Here is a 6,390-nt window from a genome sequence, read left to right on the forward strand (position 1 = left end):
CCAGAAGCAAACTGCACTACCAACTAAACAAGAACACAAATTTTTGGGTGCCAATTTCGACAAACTCACATTTCCATCACACATCAACCTTAAAAAGAAAGGTCCTCAATGTCCTCAATGTGCTTTCCCTAAACGGTGGGGGTCTTATAGAGCCTGCCTTTTGCAAATCTATCGTTCTCTGGTGCACTCTTAAGCTAAACTACGGGTGGGTAGTATATGGTGCAGCAATAGCATTCTGCTTGAAACAGTCGGACCCTGTTCATAATCTTGGTTTGCACCTATCATCCGGACTTCTGGAGCATACAGAACATCCCAATAACCAGCCTTTATGTTGAAGCTAAAGAGCCTTGTCAGGAACATCCTTGCCATCCCATTGTCAGCAAGTGCCCATTCAAAAGATATTTCAACAACAAACCACGTTTTTTCAGGCCGTTAGTACTGCACTTTGAAGATAAATGTGAAGAGTTGGGCATACCAGATGCTCTACTTAACGTAGCACCAAGACAGGACTATTTACTTCCATGATACTGCCTCCCCACAGTATGCGACTTCAGACTGACACATTTGCACAAAAACCAAAATCACAGGAACAAATAAGAATTCTTCGCAGTGCAAGAAAACACCTACATTGCATTTTACACTGATGGCTCAAAAACAAATTCATGTTGGAAGTGCAGTGGTTCAGGAAAAGAGCAAAAAACGATGCGACTGCTGCAGTGTGCGTTGGTTTTTACTGCAGAGTTTTATACCATCTCTGTGGCTCTAGAGCAAATAGAGGAAACAATTAAACGACGCTGGCTGCGTTCATGATGTGTTGATGAACCGAACAAACTTTTCTCAGGTTATGTACATGTGCTTTCTGAGAAAAGGAAATGGTCCTGCAGCTGTGTCACTTCTCGGTGGACACCTCACTCATGCCATGAGGGAAGGGAGGAGGTTGGGAGTGAAAAAAGAAAGGTGCCCTGTAGTGGAGGGCTCTGGAACAATTTCGTTCACCTCAGATCCTTCATGTGCACTGACATCGCACAGCATATGGGCACCTTTTGCGTTTTCGCCTGCATCGAAATGCAGCCACATTAGGTGCAGCACACGCTTTGTTCTTGGTTGCCAATCTTCGCAGCTCACTTTTCTGGCAGAATGGGAATAAATACTCCGGCTATCACACTATGCAATGCGACAAAGCTGCGTTAGCAATACTGGTTGTACATTTCACTCCTATACCGATGGCCTTCAGCATGACTTTTTCTTTGGCTCTTAGGTGGGAGATGCATTTTTTCCAGTGAGTGCCTTTTCCAGAGGGTGCAGGCTTCACACACACCGACCACAGATTTTTTGGCGGAAAGTGGATTGTACTGCCAACACAACATTAAATCAGAAAAGGAGCCAGATTTTAATCCAATAGCATTATACGGCTCATCCGCAATGAAACCTGGCGCCAGTGTTCACCAGCAGCAGTGGTCCCAGAAATCCCAGATGATGTCATCATGGGAGCCCAGGAAAGAATGCGAAGCGAGCACGCAATCCATGGGCCACAAAACAGAGTTGCTTATTGGCAAACAAAAGTTAACCTTTACTCCATTTCATTTGCAACATAGTCAAAGCTAGCGTTCTTGTTTATGCTGCCTACATCCACAATCAAATAGTAGCGGGTTCCTCGCAGGCAGCGAAAAGTAGCGAGTTCTTTGCATTTATGTCTATTACGACACATTTGTCATGACCGATTAAATGCATTGTTACTGCGGACGACATACTGTTGCTTTCTTGTGCTTTGGAACTCGGCCACAAAACAAGAATGGAGTAACACAACTCCCTTTATTTTTGAAGCGAAAGCTCTACACCTCGGGGTACAACTTCCGATGCGAATAAGACAATGACCTTCAGTGCCTCATAAGAACTTAACTGCGCGGTGGCATGACCCAAGCTATGGTAGCATGACCATGTGATATGATTGTGACCACTGGGTACCAGACCTTGACATCTGATTCAAACATGGGCACCACATCGACAATGACCTTCAATGCCTCACAAGGTCAAACCACTTATATGCATGGTGGTATGGCCCAAGCTAGAGTCACTAAATAAAGACTTTAGTGACTAGCCCAAGCTATGGTAGCATGACCACGTGATTATGCAACTTTGACCACTGGGTACCAGGCCTTTGGTTAGAGATAGTGGGCATCGCATGGTTACGTAGTCAGGCAAAGCTGGCTGGTGTATAAAATCCCACATCCCGTGGCTGTACTCTCACAGTAGCTATGGATGAGGAGTGCGCTGCTCCGTCTAGGGCTACGTTGTATCGGTGATGTCAAGCTTAGTTGAGCCACAGGAACATGGTGATGAAGCCCTGCATGTGCAATAAAACATTCAAACCAAGCAAAGTGGCTCACCACGCTTCAGAAGAGCTTTCGCACATAACTAGGTTCAAACCAGGTTGCAGCCCACCCATTTTTTTTCTTGTGGGCCATTACCTTTTCACAGCATTGTAGGTGCAAGCAGAAAGGAAAAGTTAGAGGAAATAAATGCCTCATTCAAAACATCCGAATAGTCTGCAGTGACCATGATTTTTCTGTATTTGCAGTCCTGTACCTGCTGCAGTGCTCTGCTCATGAGCCGGATCCAGGTTCAATGCCGGCTGCAACACTACTTGCTTGCAAACACCGCACATTTTAAACAAATTTAAACTACACTGGGCATTACATTCACTTCTCTAATGCAGGTCACCCTGAATGGCAACACTGGCAGTACCAAGAAAGGGAATTAAGCTCCCCAATACTGCTCCAGGAACAAAGTGAATGGTTTTGAAAAAGGCGGTGTATGAACGCCTTCCTAAAGTTGGCGCATACAGAGGCAGACTTGGTGGTTACCATCTGCATGTTCCTGTGCACTTAACGTTCAGCTGCCACCTCCAACCCAACGCTTCATTTTAAGGAACACAGGGCCTGAGAACTGGATGGATTTCACCTAGAAGGGCCTTCCACAGGCAAGGTGCCTGTCAAAACAGACAAGCATGAAGTGAAACACGAGACAAGCAAGGATGAGGATGGGCTTCTTTAATGGATGCTCCAGCGGATGATCCAGTGTGCAGAGGCATCCCTTGAGCAGATCGGGAGCTTGGGTCTGTCATGTATGCTCAAGGGAGCCGTCCGAAGTGGCCAAGCCATGTGACCAGTCCTTGGCAGCAGGCTTTCCAAGAACCTCCTTCCAGGACTTGGGGCGGGGCCACCAGGCCAGGTCCGGCTTACTTGGACCTCTCACGCATCTTCCTGCGCTTGCGCTTCAACCTGCGCATACGCTTCTTGCGCCACTTGGCTCTCATGCTGGCAGGTACCTGCAACACAAAAGCTTGGTCTGAGGGGCGCACATGGTGAAGGGTCCCATTATCTCTGGACAAAACTTCGCATTGCCCTTGGAAACATATAGACCACTTTTGAATAAGTGCAAGCTACCACGAAGGTGATATGAGACAACTACCAAATTCACACTTCAAGGTTCATAGTGCGATGAAATCCAGGGTTCGACGGAAACCCGTCTGGTCGGGTATGTTCATGGCTGAAAATCTTCCAAGCGCCGACCAATCTTTCATTGTGAACAAGGCCCCTGTAAGCCAGGGCCGAAACGTCATCCTTTTTAACGATTGGTCGGCGCTTGATTTTCCGCCAAGGTTCATAGTCATGGACCCCTTTCAGCAGCTGCGAGAAATTGTTCACATCAGTACCAAGTAGCTTTTTTTTTCTGCACGCTTTGCAAGAGGCACTGCGAAGCACAGTGGACTGGGACAGTTAGAGCATTAGTCCAAAATCCAGACGTATGCACTAACAAGGACATGCGACTATCGATGCGATCTATGGCACATAAGCAACTGAGGCAACCGTGCACATAAACAGTGGGCAAAAAGTGTAGGGCTGGAAAGCATCTACACTGACACCCAAACGTGCAAAACAACTGCAGTTGGTTGGTCTGTACTGATTATGACATTAAGACAGCAGCTACATTTACAGCAGGTAGAGTATGTTCATATAATCAAACTGATTTGAAGTTTCATTAGCAGGTCTGATGTTGGACAATACCACCGCACACTTCCACATGGCAATCATGAAGTCCTTAATTGAGTGGCAGGAAAAACAGCTGTAAATTTTACACCAATGAAGCTTTCATCACAGATGAACAAGAAGCAAAAACGATGGATCAATGTAACCAGGAAAAAGTTTGATGGTGGTTTCGCTCACCACTGCTTCAAAGCTGAGAACACAAAATGAACCCCAGTTCCTGCCAACAAGAATAGTTTAAAATATCACGCGGTAATAATTTTCAAGCATTAAACCATTCGAAATGACCAGCAAGGAACTTGGATATCCGAGTCTATCATTTGGGCCAAGTAAACTTGGCATATATACAATTATTCTAGTACTATGCAAAGCAGTATGCAGGCCAGCAGATAATGGCTCGATCCCCGTGCCACTGTATTAATGGGTACAAAAATTCCCTCGGCCTGGTGCGGGCCTTTTCTGGGCGAAAATGCTCGAGAAAAAAGTTGTGGACCAAACTGCTGCATTGATGGGCGAGTGATTTGCTCCATCGTTAAACAACTTCTCTTGTGGCCTTTTTAGTAGCAAGGAGCACCAGAATCAGGTGCGAAGATGCTGCTGGACAGGATAAATTAGATCGAAGTGGGAGGGAGACCTACGTTCCTGTGACATAGCCGAGCCGATGTATTATAGCACAAATTGGGAGAAAATGAGCCCGTCATGCGACTGGTTCATCAGGTGCAAAATTTTAAACCTAATAAATGTTTAACTCTACTGATACTACCAGAACAAATATAGGGGTTATGTTGAAGGCCACGGCAACGTAATAGAAACTGGAGTTGACAACATCCTCATGGAAATCAAGTGCAGAAACACGTGGTGCTTGAGGAAAAGCAATTAGGGAAACGCGGCGGCGCCCAGCCGAGTCCTCAGGGGCGTATGAGCGACACAGTGGTTAGCACGTGGAGGGAGACCGAGGTTGGAAACACTGCCTTGGCAATTTGGGCATGGCTCTCGGCGGTAGTCCTACCAAGTGGTACGCACCACTGCACGTGGGTTGACACAAATTTCGCCCTGCAACTGCTCACGGCGTATGTTTTGCGCTTGGCATTTTAATCTGGCGTCGTTGCGTTTAAGGAACTCGTAGAAACGCGCCCCGTGCGTTTCACCTAAGTACCAATGAATGACAACTCGAACGGACACTTACTGTCCGGACAACAAATATATATCACAGGTTATGAGAAGCCGCCGACACCACCAAGCCCACTATGCACACGCGTGGCACGACGACCGCTTGTCGGCAGGCAATCCGAAATGCGCAGCACTACGAGCAGCTAACAGCACTGCGAGCGACAGCACGCCTCGCTCAGCTAACTCGTGTCTAGTTAAAACATGGAAGGGAATATTCTCATTAAGCACAGCAGACTAAAGCGTCTGGCATCCGAACAGAATGCATTGGCAATTAAAGCCTTTCTGAAAAGCCAGTTGAGTGACGGCGCTGTGTATACTGCACGCGAAAGAAATTTCGAAAACACCACTAAGAATAACCAGTCCATAAACGACATATGAAGCTTAGCTATAAATTATGATATGACTGCGACTTATGTTTATAAATCAAACCAAGATTATTGGTCGAGACTACTACGATTAAAACGGATTAACTCACCGACCGGACGATGCGGCCGCACTCCTAACGAAAGCCTGGCAAAAGAGACCGAGCGAGGGTTGCTGGGAAGGGTTTAGGAGAAGAATCTAGCCCTAGACGACAACGCTTTAACTTTGTGTCTGAGGGCGCTAGTATCGTTAATAAGAAGTTGCGTATTCGCGTTGTTTTTATTGTACTCAATGTATTATATAAAATAATTACATGTTATTTACAATTATAACAATATATTGGAGAAAAAATTTGTTTTTGTAACTTTTGGCTTGGGGTTTTTTTATTTCGGACGCCCTCGCTCTCTCAGCCGTGTTTACCGCGTAGTTCGAACTGGTTCGAAGAGTTCGGATCAGTTCTCGAGTCAACTGACACTACGCACTTAAATTTGTGCGTGTGGGGAGGTGAGGGGGGGGGGGAAGGGGTGCATGGGGTATCTGGCTGTTATACAGCCTTCTGCGGCGCTTCGGCATGCGTGTCTCCACATTCTGTTGTTCTCTTTCTTAGGACTTTATATTCGCCCCCGGCTGCGATACTCCTCATTCCATGAGTACCCAAATGGGTACCTCTGTTACCAAACTCGCAAAGCAGTCCAAAATGAAATACTAGCGTTCAGACCCGTTTTACCCGTTTGGGTACCTTGCATTTTCCAATCTGTTCAAGAGATGGCGCTGTGTGTCTGAATGAGGCTGCCCCATATGCAGTCAAAGA

General features: G+C 46.4%; 1 long non-coding RNA gene across 1 annotated transcript; it reads right to left on the reverse strand.

The window, feature by feature from the left end:
* Nucleotides 1–3,033: 3,033 nt before the first annotated feature.
* Nucleotides 3,034–5,814, reverse strand: LOC144108774 (uncharacterized). The gene is made up of 2 exons (XR_013309499.1): nucleotides 5,692–5,814; nucleotides 3,034–3,328 (listed from the first exon to the last, which is right to left on the reverse strand). It is a non-coding gene; the product is annotated as an uncharacterized LOC144108774 (long non-coding RNA).
* Between the last annotated feature and the right edge of the window lie 576 nt (nucleotides 5,815–6,390).

The sequence above is a fragment of the Amblyomma americanum genome, chromosome 10, assembly GCF_052857255.1.
Source record: "Amblyomma americanum isolate KBUSLIRL-KWMA chromosome 10, ASM5285725v1, whole genome shotgun sequence".
Classification (NCBI taxonomy): Eukaryota; Metazoa; Arthropoda; class Arachnida; order Ixodida; family Ixodidae; genus Amblyomma; species Amblyomma americanum.